The sequence below is a fragment of the Pelobates fuscus genome, chromosome 1 (genome assembly GCF_036172605.1).
Source record: "Pelobates fuscus isolate aPelFus1 chromosome 1, aPelFus1.pri, whole genome shotgun sequence".
Classification (NCBI taxonomy): Eukaryota; Metazoa; Chordata; class Amphibia; order Anura; family Pelobatidae; genus Pelobates; species Pelobates fuscus.
Genome location: NC_086317.1, coordinates 122,271,430 through 122,290,639, shown reverse-complemented (window position 1 = coordinate 122,290,639; position 19,210 = coordinate 122,271,430). Strand labels below are relative to the sequence as shown.

Here is a 19,210-nt window from a genome sequence, read left to right as displayed (position 1 = left end):
AAACATGCCAATTTGGGGGTATAGCTCAGTGGTAGAGCATTTGACTGCAGATCAAGAGGTCTCAGGTTCACAATTCTGGTGCCCCCTTTAAAAATCTTGAATGGTAATATATTTTCAGAATCATGACTAACATCATGTCCTCAATTTGAAAATTGTATTTTAAGAAAAAACATTTTTTCATCAAAATATTTATTTCCTACTCGTATTATGAAATCTACCATACTGTTCCTTGAAAAGTAACAGATTTTTATTTCAGTGCAACAGGTTATAGTGTTATAAATTTCTACTAGATGCTGGTGGAGAATGGACACATTTTCCTCTCATTTGAAGAAATCTTCCTCTCGATTCTAAATCAAAGAGCAGAATTTACTCATTTCTGTTGATTTTATGAGTTCTGCTAATGACCAGCAGGAGGCCATCAAGAGAACCTAAATTAAGAAAAACAAATAAATAAATTCTTAAATTATATTGGGGGGAAATCAAAAGTATTAAAAACATGCCAAATTGGGGGTATAGCTCAGTGGTAGAGCATTTGACTGCAGATCAAGAGGTCTCAGGTTCAAATCCTGGTGCCCCCTTTAAAAATCTTGAATGGTAATATGTTTTCAGAATCATGACTAACATCATGTCCTCAATTTGAAAATTGTATTTTAAGAAAAATAAAATTTTCATCAAAATATTTATTTCCTTCTCGTATAATGAAATCTACCATACTGTTCCTTGAAAAGTAACAGATTTTTATTTCAGTGCAACAGGTTATAAATTTCTACTAGATGCTGGTGGAGAATGGACACATTTTCCTCTCATTTGAAGAAATCTTCCTCTCGATTCTAAATCAAAGAGCAGAATTTACTCATTTCTGTCGATTTAGTGAGTTCTGCTAATGACCAGCAGGAGGCCGTCAAGAGAACCTAAATTAAGAAAAACAAATAAATACATTCTTAAATTATATGGGGGGGAAATCAAAAGTAATCAAAACATGCCAATTTGGGGGTATAACTCAAATCCTGGTGCCCCCTTTAAAAATCTTGAATGGTAATATATTTTCAGAATCATGACTAACATCATGTCCTCAATTTGAAAATTGTATTTTAAGAAAAAACATTTTTTCATCAAAATATTTATTTCCTACTCGTATGATGAAATCTACCATACTGTTCCTTGAAAAGTAACAGATTTTTATTTCAGTGCAACATGTTGTAGTGTTACAAATTTCTACTAGATGCTGGTGGAGAATGGACACATTTTCCTCTCATTTGAAGAAATCTTCCTCTCGATTCTAAATCAAAGAGCAGAATTTACTAATTTCTGTCGATTGACCAGCAGGAGGCCGTCAAGAGAACCTAAATTAAGAAAAACAAATAAATACATTCTTAAATTATATTGGGGGGAAATCAAAAGTAATCAAAACATGCCAAATTGGAGGTATAGCTCAGTGGTAGAGCATTTGACTGCAGATCAAGAGGTCTCAGGTTCAAATCCTGGTGCCCCCTTTAAAAATCTTGAATGGTAATATATTTTCAGAATCATGACTAACATCTTGTCCTCAATTTGAAAATTGTATTTAAAGAAAAAACATTTTTTCATCAAAATATTTATTTCCTACTCGTATGATGAAATCTACCATACTGTTCCTTGAAAAGTAACATATTTTTATTTCAGTGCAACATGTTATAGTGTTACAAATTTCTACTAGATGCTGGTGGAGAATGGACACATTTTCCTCTCATTTGAAGAAATCTTCCTCTCGATTCTAAATCAAAGAGCAGAATTTACTCATTTCTGTCGATTTAGTGAGTTCTGCTAATGACCAGCAGGAGGCCGTCAAGAGAACCTAAATTAAGAAAAACAAATAAATACATTCTTAAATTATATGGGGGGAAATCAAAAGTAATCAAAACATGCCAATTTGGGGGTATAACTCAAATCCTGGTGCCCCCTTTAAAAATCTTGAATGGTAATATATTTTCAGAATCATGACTAACATCATGTCATCAATTTGAAAATTGTATTTAAAGAAAAAAAAAATTTTCATCAAAATATTTATTTCCTACTCGTATGATGAAATCTACCATACTGTTCCTTGAAAAGTAACAGATTTTTATTTCAGTGAAACATGTTGTAGTGTTACAAATTTCTACTAGATGCTGGTGGAGAATGGACACATTTTCCTCTCATTTGAAGAAATCTTCCTCTCGATTCTAAATCAAAGAGCAAAATTTACTCATTTCTGTTGATTTTATGAGTTCTGCTAATGACCAGCAGGAGGCCGTCAAGAGAACCTAAATTAAGAAAAACAAATAAATACATTCTTAAATTATATTGGGGGAAATCAAAAGTAATCAAAACATGCCAATTTGGGGGTATAGCTCAGTGGTAGAGCATTTGACTGCATATCAAGAGGTCTCAGGTTCACAATCCTGGTGCCCCCTTTAAAAATCTTGAATGGTAATATATTTTCAGAATCATGACTAACATCATGTCCTCAATTTGAAAATTGTATTTTAAGAAAAAACATTTTTTCATCAAAATATTTATTTCCTACTCGTATTATGAAATCTACCATACTGTTCCTTGAAAAGTAACAGATTTTTATTTCAGTGCAACAGGTTATAGTGTTATAAATTTCTACTAGATGCTGGTGGAGAATGGACACATTTTCCTCTCATTTGAAGAAATCTTCCTCTCGATTCTAAATCAAAGAGCAGAATTTACTCATTTCTGTTGATTTTATGAGTTCTGCTAATGACCAGCAGGAGGCCGTCAAGAGAACCTAAATTAAGAAAAACAAATAAATACATTCTTAAATTATATTGGGGGGAAATCAAAAGTATTAAGAACATGCCAAATTGGGGGTATAGCTCAGTGGTAGAGCATTTGACTGCAGTTCAAGAGGTCTCAGGTTCAAATCCTGGTGCCCCCTTTAAAAATCTTGAATGGTAATATATTTTCAGAATCATGACTAACATCTTGTCCTCAATTTGAAAATTGTATTTAAAGAAAAAACATTTTTTCATCAAAATATTTATTTCCTACTCGTATGATGAAATCTACCATACTGTTCCTTGAAAAGTAACAGATTTTTATTTCAGTGCAACATGTTATAGTGTTACAAATTTCTACTAGATGCTGGTGGAGAATGGACACATTTTCCTCTCATTTGAAGAAATCTTCCTCTCGATTCTAAATCAAAGAGCAGAATTTACTAATTTCTGTCGATTGACCAGCAGGAGGCCGTCAAGAGAACCTAAATTAAGAAAAACAAATAAATACATTCTTAAATTATATTGGGGGGAAATCAAAAGTATCAAGAACATGCCAAATTGGGGGTATAGCTCAGTGGTAGAGCATTTGACTGCAGATCAAGAGGTCTCAGGTTCAAATCCTGGTGCCCCCTTTAAAAATCTTGAATGGTAATATATTTTCAGAATCATGACTAACATCTTGTCCTCAATTTGAAAATTGTATTTAAAGAAAAAACATTTTTTCATCAAAATATTTATTTCCTACTCGTATGATGAAATCTACCATACTGTTCCTTGAAAAGTAACAGATTTTTATTTCAGTGCAACATGTTATAGTGTTACAAATTTCTACTAGATGCTAGTGGAGAATGGACACATTTTCCTCTCATTTGAAGAAATCTTCCTCTCGATTCTAAATCAAAGAGCAGAATTTACTCATTTCTGTCGATTTAGTGAGTTCTGCTAATGACCAGCACGAGGCCGTCAAGAGAACCTAAATTAAGAAAAACAAATAAATACATTCTTAAATTATATGGGGGGGAAATCAAAAGTAATCAAAACATGCCAATTTGGGGGTATAACTCAAATCCTGGTGCCCCCTTTAAAAATCTTGAATGGTAATATATTTTCAGAATCATGACTAACATCATGTCATCAATTTGAAAATTGTATTTAAAGAAAAAAAAATTTTTCATCAAAATATTTATTTCCTACTCGTATGATGAAATCTACCATACTGTTCCTTGAAAAGTAACAGATTTTTATTTCAGTGCAACATGTTGTAGTGTTACAAATTTCTACTAGATGCTGGTGGAGAATGGACACATTTTCCTCTCATTTGAAGAAATCTTCCTCTCGATTCTAAATCAAAGAGCAGAATTTACTAATTTCTGTCGATTGACCAGCAGGAGGCCGTCAAGAGAACCTAAATTAAGAAAAACAAATAAATACATTCTTAAATTATATTGGGGGGAAATCAAAAGTAATCAAAACATGCCAATTTGGGGGTATAGCTCAGTGGTAGAGCATTTGACTGCAGATCAAGAGGTCTCAGGTTCACAATTCTGGTGCCCCCTTTAAAAATCTTGAATGGTAATATATTTTCAGAATCATGACTAACATCATGTCCTCAATTTGAAAATTGTATTTTAAGAAAAAACATTTTTTCATCAAAATATTTATTTCCTACTCGTATTATGAAATCTACCATACTGTTCCTTGAAAAGTAACAGATTTTTATTTCAGTGCAACAGGTTATAGTGTTATAAATTTCTACTAGATGCTGGTGGAGAATGGACACATTTTCCTCTCATTTGAAGAAATCTTCCTCTCGATTCTAAATCAAAGAGCAGAATTTACTCATTTCTGTTGATTTTATGAGTTCTGCTAATGACCAGCAGGAGGCCATCAAGAGAACCTAAATTAAGAAAAACAAATAAATAAATTCTTAAATTATATTGGGGGGAAATCAAAAGTATTAAAAACATGCCAAATTGGGGGTATAGCTCAGTGGTAGAGCATTTGACTGCAGATCAAGAGGTCTCAGGTTCAAATCCTGGTGCCCCCTTTAAAAATCTTGAATGGTAATATGTTTTCAGAATCATGACTAACATCATGTCCTCAATTTGAAAATTGTATTTTAAGAAAAATAAAATTTTCATCAAAATATTTATTTCCTTCTCGTATGATGAAATCTACCATACTGTTCCTTGAAAAGTAACAGATTTTTATTTCAGTGCAACAGGTTATAAATTTCTACTAGATGCTGGTGGAGAATGGACACATTTTCCTCTCATTTGAAGAAATCTTCCTCTCGATTCTAAATCAAAGAGCAGAATTTACTCATTTCTGTCGATTTAGTGAGTTCTGCTAATGACCAGCAGGAGGCCGTCAAGAGAACCTAAATTAAGAAAAACAAATAAATACATTCTTAAATTATATGGGGGGGAAATCAAAAGTAATCAAAACATGCCAATTTGGGGGTATAACTCAAATCCTGGTGCCCCCTTTAAAAATCTTGAATGGTAATATATTTTCAGAATCATGACTAACATCATGTCCTCAATTTGAAAATTGTATTTTAAGAAAAAACATTTTTTCATCAAAATATTTATTTCCTACTCGTATGATGAAATCTACCATACTGTTCCTTGAAAAGTAACAGATTTTTATTTCAGTGCAACATGTTGTAGTGTTACAAATTTCTACTAGATGCTGGTGGAGAATGGACACATTTTCCTCTCATTTGAAGAAATCTTCCTCTCGATTCTAAATCAAAGAGCAGAATTTACTAATTTCTGTCGATTGACCAGCAGGAGGCCGTCAAGAGAACCTAAATTAAGAAAAACAAATAAATACATTCTTAAATTATATTGGGGGGAAATCAAAAGTAATCAAAACATGCCAAATTGGGGGTATAGCTCAGTGGTAGAGCATTTGACTGCAGATCAAGAGGTCTCAGGTTCAAATCCTGGTGCCCCCTTTAAAAATCTTGAATGGTAATATATTTTCAGAATCATGACTAACATCTTGTCCTCAATTTGAAAATTGTATTTAAAGAAAAAACATTTTTTCATCAAAATATTTATTTCCTACTCGTATGATGAAATCTACCATACTGTTCCTTGAAAAGTAACATATTTTTATTTCAGTGCAACATGTTATAGTGTTACAAATTTCTACTAGATGCTGGTGGAGAATGGACACATTTTCCTCTCATTTGAAGAAATCTTCCTCTCGATTCTAAATCAAAGAGCAGAATTTACTCATTTCTGTCGATTTAGTGAGTTCTGCTAATGACCAGCAGGAGGCCGTCAAGAGAACCTAAATTAAGAAAAACAAATAAATACATTCTTAAATTATATGGGGGGAAATCAAAAGTAATCAAAACATGCCAATTTGGGGGTATAACTCAAATCCTGGTGCCCCCTTTAAAAATCTTGAATGGTAATATATTTTCAGAATCATGACTAACATCATGTCATCAATTTGAAAATTGTATTTAAAGAAAAAAAAATTTTTCATCAAAATATTTATTTCCTACTCGTATGATGAAATCTACCATACTGTTCCTTGAAAAGTAACAGATTTTTATTTCAGTGAAACATGTTGTAGTGTTACAAATTTCTACTAGATGCTGGTGGAGAATGGACACATTTTCCTCTCATTTGAAGAAATCTTCCTCTCGATTCTAAATCAAAGAGCAAAATTTACTCATTTCTGTTGATTTTATGAGTTCTGCTAATGACCAGCAGGAGGCCGTCAAGAGAACCTAAATTAAGAAAAACAAATAAATACATTCTTAAATTATATTGGGGGAAATCAAAAGTAATCAAAACATGCCAATTTGGGGGTATAGCTCAGTGGTAGAGCATTTGACTGCATATCAAGAGGTCTCAGGTTCACAATCCTGGTGCCCCCTTTAAAAATCTTGAATGGTAATATATTTTCAGAATCATGACTAACATCATGTCCTCAATTTGAAAATTGTATTTTAAGAAAAAACATTTTTTCATCAAAATATTTATTTCCTACTCGTATTATGAAATCTACCATACTGTTCCTTGAAAAGTAACAGATTTTTATTTCAGTGCAACAGGTTATAGTGTTATAAATTTCTACTAGATGCTGGTGGAGAATGGACACATTTTCCTCTCATTTGAAGAAATCTTCCTCTCGATTCTAAATCAAAGAGCAGAATTTACTCATTTCTGTTGATTTTATGAGTTCTGCTAATGACCAGCAGGAGGCCGTCAAGAGAACCTAAATTAAGAAAAACAAATAAATACATTCTTAAATTATATTGGGGGGAAATCAAAAGTATTAAGAACATGCCAAATTGGGGGTATAGCTCAGTGGTAGAGCATTTGACTGCAGTTCAAGAGGTCTCAGGTTCAAATCCTGGTGCCCCCTTTAAAAATCTTGAATGGTAATATATTTTCAGAATCATGACTAACATCTTGTCCTCAATTTGAAAATTGTATTTAAAGAAAAAACATTTTTTCATCAAAATATTTATTTCCTACTCGTATGATGAAATCTACCATACTGTTCCTTGAAAAGTAACAGATTTTTATTTCAGTGCAACATGTTATAGTGTTACAAATTTCTACTAGATGCTGGTGGAGAATGGACACATTTTCCTCTCATTTGAAGAAATCTTCCTCTCGATTCTAAATCAAAGAGCAGAATTTACTAATTTCTGTCGATTGACCAGCAGGAGGCCGTCAAGAGAACCTAAATTAAGAAAAACAAATAAATACATTCTTAAATTATATTGGGGGGAAATCAAAAGTATTAAGAACATGCCAAATTGGGGGTATAGCTCAGTGGTAGAGCATTTGACTGCAGATCAAGAGGTCTCAGGTTCAAATCCTGGTGCCCCCTTTAAAAATCTTGAATGGTAATATATTTTCAGAATCATGACTAACATCTTGTCCTCAATTTGAAAATTGTATTTAAAGAAAAAACATTTTTTCATCAAAATATTTATTTCCTACTCGTATGATGAAATCTACCATACTGTTCCTTGAAAAGTAACAGATTTTTATTTCAGTGCAACATGTTATAGTGTTACAAATTTCTACTAGATGCTGGTGGAGAATGGACACATTTTCCTCTCATTTGAAGAAATCTTCCTCTCGATTCTAAATCAAAGAGCAGAATTTACTCATTTCTGTCGATTTAGTGAGTTCTGCTAATGACCAGCACGAGGCCGTCAAGAGAACCTAAATTAAGAAAAACAAATAAATACATTCTTAAATTATATGGGGGGGAAATCAAAAGTAATCAAAACATGCCAATTTGGGGGTATAACTCAAATCCTGGTGCCCCCTTTAAAAATCTTGAATGGTAATATATTTTCAGAATCATGACTAACATCATGTCATCAATTTGAAAATTGTATTTAAAGAAAAAAAAATTTTTCATCAAAATATTTATTTCCTACTCGTATGATGAAATCTACCATACTGTTCCTTGAAAAGTAACAGATTTTTATTTCAGTGCAACATGTTGTAGTGTTACAAATTTCTACTAGATGCTGGTGGAGAATGGACACATTTTCCTCTCATTTGAAGAAATCTTCCTCTCGATTCTAAATCAAAGAGCAGAATTTACTAATTTCTGTCGATTGACCAGCAGGAGGCCGTCAAGAGAACCTAAATTAAGAAAAACAAATAAATACATTCTTAAATTATATTGGGGGGAAATCAAAAGTAATCAAAACATGCCAATTTGGGGGTATAGCTCAGTGGTAGAGCATTTGACTGCAGATCAAGAGGTCTCAGGTTCACAATTCTGGTGCCCCCTTTAAAAATCTTGAATGGTAATATATTTTCAGAATCATGACTAACATCATGTCCTCAATTTGAAAATTGTATTTTAAGAAAAAACATTTTTTCATCAAAATATTTATTTCCTACTCGTATTATGAAATCTACCATACTGTTCCTTGAAAAGTAACAGATTTTTATTTCAGTGCAACAGGTTATAGTGTTATAAATTTCTACTAGATGCTGGTGGAGAATGGACACATTTTCCTCTCATTTGAAGAAATCTTCCTCTCGATTCTAAATCAAAGAGCAGAATTTACTCATTTCTGTTGATTTTATGAGTTCTGCTAATGACCAGCAGGAGGCCATCAAGAGAACCTAAATTAAGAAAAACAAATAAATAAATTCTTAAATTATATTGGGGGGAAATCAAAAGTATTAAAAACATGCCAAATTGGGGGTATAGCTCAGTGGTAGAGCATTTGACTGCAGATCAAGAGGTCTCAGGTTCAAATCCTGGTGCCCCCTTTAAAAATCTTGAATGGTAATATGTTTTCAGAATCATGACTAACATCATGTCCTCAATTTGAAAATTGTATTTTAAGAAAAATAAAATTTTCATCAAAATATTTATTTCCTTCTCGTATGATGAAATCTACCATACTGTTCCTTGAAAAGTAACAGATTTTTATTTCAGTGCAACAGGTTATAAATTTCTACTAGATGCTGGTGGAGAATGGACACATTTTCCTCTCATTTGAAGAAATCTTCCTCTCGATTCTAAATCAAAGAGCAGAATTTACTCATTTCTGTCGATTTAGTGAGTTCTGCTAATGACCAGCAGGAGGCCGTCAAGAGAACCTAAATTAAGAAAAACAAATAAATACATTCTTAAATTATATGGGGGGGAAATCAAAAGTAATCAAAACATGCCAATTTGGGGGTATAACTCAAATCCTGGTGCCCCCTTTAAAAATCTTGAATGGTAATATATTTTCAGAATCATGACTAACATCATGTCCTCAATTTGAAAATTGTATTTTAAGAAAAAACATTTTTTCATCAAAATATTTATTTCCTACTCGTATGATGAAATCTACCATACTGTTCCTTGAAAAGTAACAGATTTTTATTTCAGTGCAACATGTTGTAGTGTTACAAATTTCTACTAGATGCTGGTGGAGAATGGACACATTTTCCTCTCATTTGAAGAAATCTTCCTCTCGATTCTAAATCAAAGAGCAGAATTTACTAATTTCTGTCGATTGACCAGCAGGAGGCCGTCAAGAGAACCTAAATTAAGAAAAACAAATAAATACATTCTTAAATTATATTGGGGGGAAATCAAAAGTAATCAAAACATGCCAAATTGGGGGTATAGCTCAGTGGTAGAGCATTTGACTGCAGATCAAGAGGTCTCAGGTTCAAATCCTGGTGCCCCCTTTAAAAATCTTGAATGGTAATATATTTTCAGAATCATGACTAACATCTTGTCCTCAATTTGAAAATTGTATTTAAAGAAAAAACATTTTTTCATCAAAATATTTATTTCCTACTCGTATGATGAAATCTACCATACTGTTCCTTGAAAAGTAACAGATTTTTATTTCAGTGAAACATGTTGTAGTGTTACAAATTTCTACTAGATGCTGGTGGAGAATGGACACATTTTCCTCTCATTTGAAGAAATCTTCCTCTCGATTCTAAATCAAAGAGCAAAATTTACTCATTTCTGTTGATTTTATGAGTTCTGCTAATGACCAGCAGGAGGCCGTCAAGAGAACCTAAATTAAGAAAAACAAATAAATACATTCTTAAATTATATTGGGGGAAATCAAAAGTAATCAAAACATGCCAATTTGGGGGTATAGCTCAGTGGTAGAGCATTTGACTGCATATCAAGAGGTCTCAGGTTCACAATCCTGGTGCCCCCTTTAAAAATCTTGAATGGTAATATATTTTCAGAATCATGACTAACATCATGTCCTCAATTTGAAAATTGTATTTTAAGAAAAAACATTTTTTCATCAAAATATTTATTTCCTACTCGTATTATGAAATCTACCATACTGTTCCTTGAAAAGTAACAGATTTTTATTTCAGTGCAACAGGTTATAGTGTTATAAATTTCTACTAGATGCTGGTGGAGAATGGACACATTTTCCTCTCATTTGAAGAAATCTTCCTCTCGATTCTAAATCAAAGAGCAGAATTTACTCATTTCTGTTGATTTTATGAGTTCTGCTAATGACCAGCAGGAGGCCGTCAAGAGAACCTAAATTAAGAAAAACAAATAAATACATTCTTAAATTATATTGGGGGGAAATCAAAAGTATTAAGAACATGCCAAATTGGGGGTATAGCTCAGTGGTAGAGCATTTGACTGCAGTTCAAGAGGTCTCAGGTTCAAATCTTGGTGCCCCCTTTAAAAATCTTGAATGGTAATATATTTTCAGAATCATGACTAACATCTTGTCCTCAATTTGAAAATTGTATTTAAAGAAAAAACATTTTTTCATCAAAATATTTATTTCCTACTCGTATGATGAAATCTACCATACTGTTCCTTGAAAAGTAACAGATTTTTATTTCAGTGCAACATGTTATAGTGTTACAAATTTCTACTAGATGCTGGTGGAGAATGGACACATTTTCCTCTCATTTGAAGAAATCTTCCTCTCGATTCTAAATCAAAGAGCAGAATTTACTAATTTCTGTCGATTGACCAGCAGGAGGCCGTCAAGAGAACCTAAATTAAGAAAAACAAATAAATACATTCTTAAATTATATTGGGGGGAAATCAAAAGTATTAAGAACATGCCAAATTGGGGGTATAGCTCAGTGGTAGAGCATTTGACTGCAGATCAAGAGGTCTCAGGTTCAAATCCTGGTGCCCCCTTTAAAAATCTTGAATGGTAATATATTTTCAGAATCATGACTAACATCTTGTCCTCAATTTGAAAATTGTATTTAAAGAAAAAACATTTTTTCATCAAAATATTTATTTCCTACTCGTATGATGAAATCTACCATACTGTTCCTTGAAAAGTAACAGATTTTTATTTCAGTGCAACATGTTATAGTGTTACAAATTTCTACTAGATGCTGGTGGAGAATGGACACATTTTCCTCTCATTTGAAGAAATCTTCCTCTCGATTCTAAATCAAAGAGCAGAATTTACTCATTTCTGTCGATTTAGTGAGTTCTGCTAATGACCAGCACGAGGCCGTCAAGAGAACCTAAATTAAGAAAAACAAATAAATACATTCTTAAATTATATGGGGGGGAAATCAAAAGTAATCAAAACATGCCAATTTGGGGGTATAACTCAAATCCTGGTGCCCCCTTTAAAAATCTTGAATGGTAATATATTTTCAGAATCATGACTAACATCATGTCATCAATTTGAAAATTGTATTTAAAGAAAAAAATTTTTTTCATCAAAATATTTATTTCCTACTCGTATGATGAAATCTACCATACTGTTCCTTGAAAAGTAACAGATTTTTATTTCAGTGCAACATGTTGTAGTGTTACAAATTTCTACTAGATGCTGGTGGAGAATGGACACATTTTCCTCTCATTTGAAGAAATCTTCCTCTCGATTCTAAATCAAAGAGCAGAATTTACTAATTTCTGTCGATTGACCAGCAGGAGGCCGTCAAGAGAACCTAAATTAAGAAAAACAAATAAATACATTCTTAAATTATATTGGGGGGAAATCAAAAGTAATCAAAACATGCTAATTTGGGGGTATAGCTCAGTGGTAGAGCATTTGACTGCAGATCAAGAGGTCTCAGGTTCACAATTCTGGTGCCCCCTTTAAAAATCTTGAATGGTAATATATTTTCAGAATCATGACTAACATCATGTCCTCAATTTGAAAATTGTATTTTAAGAAAAAACATTTTTTCATCAAAATATTTATTTCCTACTCGTATTATGAAATCTACCATACTGTTCCTTGAAAAGTAACAGATTTTTATTTCAGTGCAACAGGTTATAGTGTTATAAATTTCTACTAGATGCTGGTGGAGAATGGACACATTTTCCTCTCATTTGAAGAAATCTTCCTCTCGATTCTAAATCAAAGAGCAGAATTTACTCATTTCTGTTGATTTTATGAGTTCTGCTAATGACCAGCAGGAGGCCATCAAGAGAACCTAAATTAAGAAAAACAAATAAATAAATTCTTAAATTATATTGGGGGGAAATCAAAAGTATTAAAAACATGCCAAATTGGGGGTATAGCTCAGTGGTAGAGCATTTGACTGCAGATCAAGAGGTCTCAGGTTCAAATCCTGGTGCCCCCTTTAAAAATCTTGAATGGTAATATGTTTTCAGAATCATGACTAACATCATGTCCTCAATTTGAAAATTGTATTTTAAGAAAAATAAAATTTTCATCAAAATATTTATTTCCTTCTCGTATGATGAAATCTACCATACTGTTCCTTGAAAAGTAACAGATTTTTATTTCAGTGCAACAGGTTATAAATTTCTACTAGATGCTGGTGGAGAATGGACACATTTTCCTCTCATTTGAAGAAATCTTCCTCTCGATTCTAAATCAAAGAGCAGAATTTACTCATTTCTGTCGATTTAGTGAGTTCTGCTAATGACCAGCAGGAGGCCGTCAAGAGAACCTTAATTAAGAAAAACAAATAAATACATTCTTAAATTATATGGGGGGGAAATCAAAAGTAATCAAAACATGCCAATTTGGGGGTATAACTCAAATCCTGGTGCCCCCTTTAAAAATCTTGAATGGTAATATATTTTCAGAATCATGACTAACATCATGTCCTCAATTTGAAAATTGTATTTTAAGAAAAAACATTTTTTCATCAAAATATTTATTTCCTACTCGTATGATGAAATCTACCATACTGTTCCTTGAAAAGTAACAGATTTTTATTTCAGTGCAACATGTTGTAGTGTTACAAATTTCTACTAGATGCTGGTGGAGAATGGACACATTTTCCTCTCATTTGAAGAAATCTTCCTCTCGATTCTAAATCAAAGAGCAGAATTTACTAATTTCTGTCGATTGACCAGCAGGAGGCCGTCAAGAGAACCTAAATTAAGAAAAACAAATAAATACATTCTTAAATTATATTGGGGGGAAATCAAAAGTAATCAAAACATGCCAAATTGGGGGTATAGCTCAGTGGTAGAGCATTTGACTGCAGATCAAGAGGTCTCAGGTTCAAATCCTGGTGCCCCCTTTAAAAATCTTGAATGGTAATATATTTTCAGAATCATGACTAACATCTTGTCCTCAATTTGAAAATTGTATTTAAAGAAAAAACATTTTTTCATCAAAATATTTATTTCCTACTCGTATGATGAAATCTACCATACTGTTCCTTGAAAAGTAACATATTTTTATTTCAGTGCAACATGTTATAGTGTTACAAATTTCTACTAGATGCTGGTGGAGAATGGACACATTTTCCTCTCATTTGAAGAAATCTTCCTCTCGATTCTAAATCAAAGAGCAGAATTTACTCATTTCTGTCGATTTAGTGAGTTCTGCTAATGACCAGCAGGAGGCCGTCAAGAGAACCTAAATTAAGAAAAACAAATAAATACATTCTTAAATTATATGGGGGGAAATCAAAAGTAATCAAAACATGCCAATTTGGGGGTATAACTCAAATCCTGGTGCCCCCTTTAAAAATCTTGAATGGTAATATATTTTCAGAATCATGACTAACATCATGTCATCAATTTGAAAATTGTATTTAAAGAAAAAAATTTTTTTCATCAAAATATTTATTTCCTACTCGTATGATGAAATCTACCATACTGTTCCTTGAAAAGTAACAGATTTTTATTTCAGTGAAACATGTTGTAGTGTTACAAATTTCTACTAGATGCTGGTGGAGAATGGACACATTTTCCTCTCATTTGAAGAAATCTTCCTCTCGATTCTAAATCAAAGAGCAAAATTTACTCATTTCTGTTGATTTTATGAGTTCTGCTAATGACCAGCAGGAGGCCGTCAAGAGAACCTAAATTAAGAAAAACAAATAAATACATTCTTAAATTATATTGGGGGAAATCAAAAGTAATCAAAACATGCCAATTTGGGGGTATAGCTCAGTGGTAGAGCATTTGACTGCATATCAAGAGGTCTCAGGTTCACAATCCTGGTGCCCCCTTTAAAAATCTTGAATGGTAATATATTTTCAGAATCATGACTAACATCATGTCCTCAATTTGAAAATTGTATTTTAAGAAAAAACATTTTTTCATCAAAATATTTATTTCCTACTCGTATTATGAAATCTACCATACTGTTCCTTGAAAAGTAACAGATTTTTATTTCAGTGCAACAGGTTATAGTGTTATAAATTTCTACTAGATGCTGGTGGAGAATGGACACATTTTCCTCTCATTTGAAGAAATCTTCCTCTCGATTCTAAATCAAAGAGCAGAATTTACTCATTTCTGTTGATTTTATGAGTTCTGCTAATGACCAGCAGGAGGCCGTCAAGAGAACCTAAATTAAGAAAAACAAATAAATACATTCTTAAATTATATTGGGGGGAAATCAAAAGTATTAAGAACATGCCAAATTGGGGGTATAGCTCAGTGGTAGAGCATTTGACTGCAGATCAAGAGGTCTCAGGTTCAAATCCTGGTGCCCCCTTTAAAAATCTTGAATGGTAATATATTTTCAGAATCATGACTAACATCTTGTCCTCAATTTGAAAATTGTATTTAAAGAAAAAACATTTTTTCATCAAAATATTTATTTCCTACTCGTATGATGAAATCTACCATACTGTTCCTTGAAAAGTAACAGATTTTTATTTCAGCGCAACATGTTATAGTGTTACAAATTTCTACTAGATGCTGGTGGAGAATGGACACATTTTCCTCTCATTTGAAGAAATCTTCGTCTCGATTCTAAATCAAAGAGCAGAATTTACTCATTTCTGTCGATTTAGTGAGTTCTGCTAATGACCAGCAGGAGGCCGTCAAGAGAACCTAAATTAAGAAAAACAAATAAATACATTCTTAAATTATATGGCGGGGGGAATCAAAAGTAATCAAAACATGCCAATTTGGGGGTATAACTCAAATCCTGGTGCCCCCTTTAAAAATCTTGAATGGTAATATATTTTCAGAATCATGACTAACATCATGTCCTCAATTTGAAAATTGTATTTTAAGAAAAATAAAATTTTCATCAAAATATTTATTTCCTTCTCGTATGATGAAATCTACCATACTGTTCCTTGAAAAGTAACAGATTTTTATTTCAGTGCAACAGGTTATAAATTTCTACTAGATGCTGGTGGAGAATGGACACATTTTCCTCTCATTTGAAGAAATCTTCCTCTCGATTCTAAATCAAAGAGCAGAATTTACTCATTTCTGTCGATTTAGTGAGTTCTGCTAATGACCAGCAGGAGGCCGTCAAGAGAACTTAAATTAAGAAAAACAAATAGATACATTCTTAAATTATATGGGGGGGGAAATCAAAAGTAATCAAAACATGCCAATTTGGGGGTATAACTCAAATCCTGGTGCCCCCTTTAAAAATCTTGAATGGTAATATATTTTCAGAATCATGACTAACATCATGTCCTCAATTTGAAAATTGTATTTTAAGAAAAAATTTTTTTTCATCAAAATATTTATTTCCTACTCGTATGATGAAATCTACCATACTGTTCCTTGAAAAGTAACAGATTTTTATTTCAGTGCAACATGTTGTAGTGTTACAAATTTCTACTAGATGCTGGTGGAGAATGGACACATTTTCCTCTCATTTGAAGAAATCTTCCTCTCGATTCTAAATCAAAGAGCAGAATTTACTAATTTCTGTCGATTGACCAGCAGGAGGCCGTCAAGAGAACCTAAATTAAGAAAAACAAATAAATACATTCTTAAATTATATTGGGGGGAAATCAAAAGTAATCAAAACATGCCAAATTGGGGGTATAGCTCAGTGGTAGAGCATTTGACTGCAGATCAAGAGGTCTCAGGTTCAAATCCTGGTGCCCCCTTTAAAAATCTTGAATGGTAATATATTTTCAGAATCATGACTAACATCTTGTCCTCAATTTGAAAATTGTATTTAAAGAAAAAACATTTTTTCATCAAAATATTTATTTCCTACTCGTATGATGAAATCTACCATACTGTTCCTTGAAAAGTAACAGATTTTTATTTCAGTGCAACATGTTATAGTGTTACAAATTTCTACTAGATGCTGGTGGAGAATGGACACATTTTCCTCTCATTTGAAGAAATCTTCCTCTCGATTCTAAATCAAAGAGCAGAATTTACTCATTTCTGTCGATTTAGTGAGTTCTGCTAATGACCAGCAGGAGGCCGTCAAGAGAACCTAAATTAAGAAAAACAAATAAATACATTCTTAAATTATATGGGGGGGAAATCAAAAGTAATCAAAACATGCCAATTTGGGGGTATAACTCAAATCCTGGTGCCCCCTTTAAAAATCTTGAATGGTAATATATTTTCAGAATCATGACTAACATCATGTCATCAATTTGAAAATTGTATTTAAAGAAAAAAAAATTTTTCATCAAAATATTTATTTCCTACTCGTATGATGAAATCTACCATACTGTTCCTTGAAAAGTAACAGATTTTTATTTCAGTGCAACATGTTGTAGTGTTACAAATTTCTACTAGATGCTGGTGGAGAATGGACACATTTTCCTCTCATTTGAAGAAATCTTCCTCTCGATTCTAAATCAAAGAGCAAAATTTACTCATTTCTGTTGATTTTATGAGTTCTTCTAATGACCAGCAGGAGGCCGTCAAGAGAACCTAAATTAAGAAAAACAAATAAATACATTCTTAAATTATATTGGGGGGAAATCAAAAGTAATCAAAACATGCCAATTTGGGGGTATAGCTCAGTGGTAGAGCATTTGACTGCAGATCAAGAGGTCTCAGGTTCACAATCCTGGTGCCCCCTTTAAAAATCTTGAATGGTAATATATTTTCAGAATCATGACTAACATCATGTCCTCAATTTGAAAATTGTATTTTAAGAAAAAACATTTTTTCATCAAAATATTTATTTCCTACTCGTATTATGAAATCTACCATACTCTTCCTTGAAAAGTAACAGATTTTTATTTCAGTGCAACAGGTTATAGTGTTATAAATTTCTACTAGATGCTGGTGGAGAATGGACACATTTTCCTCTCATTTGAAGAAATCTTCCTCTCGATTCTAAATCAAAGAGCAGAATTTACTCATTTCTGTTGATTTTATGAGTTCTGCTAATGACCAGCAGGAGGCCGTCAAGAGAACCTAATTAAGAAAAACAAATAAATACATTCTTAAATTATATTGGGGGGAAATCAAAAGTAATCAAAACATGCCAATTTGGGGGTATAGCTCAGTGGTAGAGCATTTGACTGCAGATCAAGAGGTCTCAGGTTCACAATCCTGGTGCCCCCTTTAAAAATCTTGAATGGTAATATATTTTCAGAATCATGACTAACATCATGTCCTCAATTTGAAAATTGTATTTTAAGAAAAAACATTTTTTCATCAAAATATTTATTTCCTACTCGTATTATGAAATCTACCATACTGTTCCTTGAAAAGTAACAGATTTTTATTTCAGTGCAACAGGTTATAGTGTTATAAATTTCTACTAGATGCTGGTGGAGAATGGACACATTTTCCTCTCATTTGAAGAAATCTTCCTCTCGATTCTAAATCAAAGAGCAGAATTTACTCATTTCTGTTGATTTTATGAGTTCTGCTAATGACCAGCAGGAGGCCGTCAAGAGAACCTAAATTAAGAAAAACAAATAAATACATTCTTAAATTATATTGGGGGGAAATCAAAAGCATTAAGAACATGCCAAATTGGGGGTGTAGCTCAGTGGTAGAGCATTTGACTGCAGATCAAGAGGTCTCAGGTTCAAATCCTGGTGCCCCCTTTAAAAATCTTGAATGGTAATATATTTTCAGAATCATGACTAACATCATGTCCTCAATTTGAAAATTGTATTTTAAGAAAAAACATTTTTTCATCAAAATATTTATTTCCTACTCGTATTATGAAATCTACCATACTGTTCTTTGAAAAGTAACAGATTTTTATTTCAGTGCAACAGGTTATAGTGTTATAAATTTCTACTAGATGCTGGTGGAGAATGGACACATTTTCCTCTCATTTGAAGAAATCTTCCTCTCGATTCTAAATCAAAGAGCAGAATTTACTCATTTCTGTTGATTTTATGAGTTCTGCTAATGACCAGCAGGAGGCCGTCAAGAGAACCTAAATTAAGAAAAACAAATAAATACATTCTTAAATTATATTGGGGGGAAATCAAAAGTAATCAAGACATGCCAATTTGGGGGTATAGCTCAGTGGTAGAGCATTTGACTGCAGATCAAGAGGTCTCAGGTTCACAATCCTGGTGCCCCCTTTAAAAATCTTGAATGGTAATATATTTTCAGAATCATGACTAACATCATGTCCTCAATTTGAAAATTGTATTTTAAGAAAAAACATTTTTTCATCAAAATATTTATTTCCTACTCGTATTATGAAATCTACCATACTGTTCCTTGAAAAGTAACAGATTTTTATTTCAGTGCAACAGGTTATAGTGTTATAAATTTCTACTAGATGCTGGTGGAGAATGGACACATTTTCCTCTCATTTGAAGAAATCTTCC

General features: G+C 32.5%; 16 non-coding genes across 16 annotated transcripts; all 16 read left to right on the top strand.

The window, feature by feature from the left end:
* Nucleotides 1-506: 506 nt before the first annotated feature.
* TRNAC-GCA (transfer RNA cysteine (anticodon GCA)) lies at nt 507-578 on the top strand. Its single transcript has one exon. It is a non-coding gene; the product is annotated as a tRNA-Cys (tRNA).
* Nucleotides 579-1,421: 843 nt separating this feature from the next.
* Nucleotides 1,422-1,493, top strand: TRNAC-GCA (transfer RNA cysteine (anticodon GCA)). Its single transcript has one exon. It is a non-coding gene; the product is annotated as a tRNA-Cys (tRNA).
* A 1,358-nt stretch (nt 1,494-2,851) lies between these two features.
* TRNAC-GCA (transfer RNA cysteine (anticodon GCA)) lies at nt 2,852-2,923 on the top strand. The gene has a single exon. It is a non-coding gene; the product is annotated as a tRNA-Cys (tRNA).
* A 402-nt stretch (nt 2,924-3,325) lies between these two features.
* TRNAC-GCA (transfer RNA cysteine (anticodon GCA)) lies at nt 3,326-3,397 on the top strand. The gene has a single exon. It is a non-coding gene; the product is annotated as a tRNA-Cys (tRNA).
* A 1,343-nt stretch (nt 3,398-4,740) lies between these two features.
* TRNAC-GCA (transfer RNA cysteine (anticodon GCA)) lies at nt 4,741-4,812 on the top strand. Its single transcript has one exon. It is a non-coding gene; the product is annotated as a tRNA-Cys (tRNA).
* Nucleotides 4,813-5,655: 843 nt separating this feature from the next.
* TRNAC-GCA (transfer RNA cysteine (anticodon GCA)) lies at nt 5,656-5,727 on the top strand. The gene has a single exon. It is a non-coding gene; the product is annotated as a tRNA-Cys (tRNA).
* Nucleotides 5,728-7,085: 1,358 nt separating this feature from the next.
* Nucleotides 7,086-7,157, top strand: TRNAC-GCA (transfer RNA cysteine (anticodon GCA)). The gene has a single exon. It is a non-coding gene; the product is annotated as a tRNA-Cys (tRNA).
* A 402-nt stretch (nt 7,158-7,559) lies between these two features.
* Nucleotides 7,560-7,631, top strand: TRNAC-GCA (transfer RNA cysteine (anticodon GCA)). The gene has a single exon. It is a non-coding gene; the product is annotated as a tRNA-Cys (tRNA).
* A 1,343-nt stretch (nt 7,632-8,974) lies between these two features.
* TRNAC-GCA (transfer RNA cysteine (anticodon GCA)) lies at nt 8,975-9,046 on the top strand. Its single transcript has one exon. It is a non-coding gene; the product is annotated as a tRNA-Cys (tRNA).
* Nucleotides 9,047-9,889: 843 nt separating this feature from the next.
* On the top strand, nt 9,890-9,961 carry TRNAC-GCA (transfer RNA cysteine (anticodon GCA)). The gene has a single exon. It is a non-coding gene; the product is annotated as a tRNA-Cys (tRNA).
* Nucleotides 9,962-11,345: 1,384 nt separating this feature from the next.
* On the top strand, nt 11,346-11,417 carry TRNAC-GCA (transfer RNA cysteine (anticodon GCA)). Its single transcript has one exon. It is a non-coding gene; the product is annotated as a tRNA-Cys (tRNA).
* A 1,343-nt stretch (nt 11,418-12,760) lies between these two features.
* TRNAC-GCA (transfer RNA cysteine (anticodon GCA)) lies at nt 12,761-12,832 on the top strand. Its single transcript has one exon. It is a non-coding gene; the product is annotated as a tRNA-Cys (tRNA).
* An 843-nt stretch (nt 12,833-13,675) lies between these two features.
* TRNAC-GCA (transfer RNA cysteine (anticodon GCA)) lies at nt 13,676-13,747 on the top strand. Its single transcript has one exon. It is a non-coding gene; the product is annotated as a tRNA-Cys (tRNA).
* A 1,358-nt stretch (nt 13,748-15,105) lies between these two features.
* TRNAC-GCA (transfer RNA cysteine (anticodon GCA)) lies at nt 15,106-15,177 on the top strand. The gene has a single exon. It is a non-coding gene; the product is annotated as a tRNA-Cys (tRNA).
* Nucleotides 15,178-16,471: 1,294 nt separating this feature from the next.
* Nucleotides 16,472-16,543, top strand: TRNAC-GCA (transfer RNA cysteine (anticodon GCA)). Its single transcript has one exon. It is a non-coding gene; the product is annotated as a tRNA-Cys (tRNA).
* Nucleotides 16,544-18,394: 1,851 nt separating this feature from the next.
* On the top strand, nt 18,395-18,466 carry TRNAC-GCA (transfer RNA cysteine (anticodon GCA)). The gene has a single exon. It is a non-coding gene; the product is annotated as a tRNA-Cys (tRNA).
* Nucleotides 18,467-19,210: the final 744 nt, after the last annotated feature.